General features: G+C 30.5%; 1 protein-coding gene across 1 annotated transcript in view; it reads left to right on the top strand.

Moving 5' to 3' along the window:
* Positions 1-249, top strand: part of LOC119585321 (organic cation transporter protein-like) — a 46,543-nt gene that overhangs the window by 5,286 nt on the left and 41,008 nt on the right. The window lies entirely within an intron of this gene.

Below are 249 nucleotides of genomic sequence, written 5' to 3' on the forward strand. Positions count from 1 at the left end.
GTAATGCATGTATGTGTGTTCAGTAAAGTATAGTTTTTTCGTAGTTAGCCGTAAAAGGATTCTTACAATCATTAAGCAATTCATGATGTTGCTACTAACATACTGAATCTGATAAAGTACACTGAGGAATATACATGTTGTTACGGATATGAAAACACAAACGCTTTTATTATAACACATTCATAACAAACATATTTTGCGATTTTTATTTTTATCTATGTGTATCTGCCTGGCTCTTGTACTTTCTAA

Source organism: Penaeus monodon, chromosome 19, assembly GCF_015228065.2.
Source record: "Penaeus monodon isolate SGIC_2016 chromosome 19, NSTDA_Pmon_1, whole genome shotgun sequence".
NCBI lineage: Eukaryota > Metazoa > Arthropoda > Malacostraca > Decapoda > Penaeidae > Penaeus > Penaeus monodon.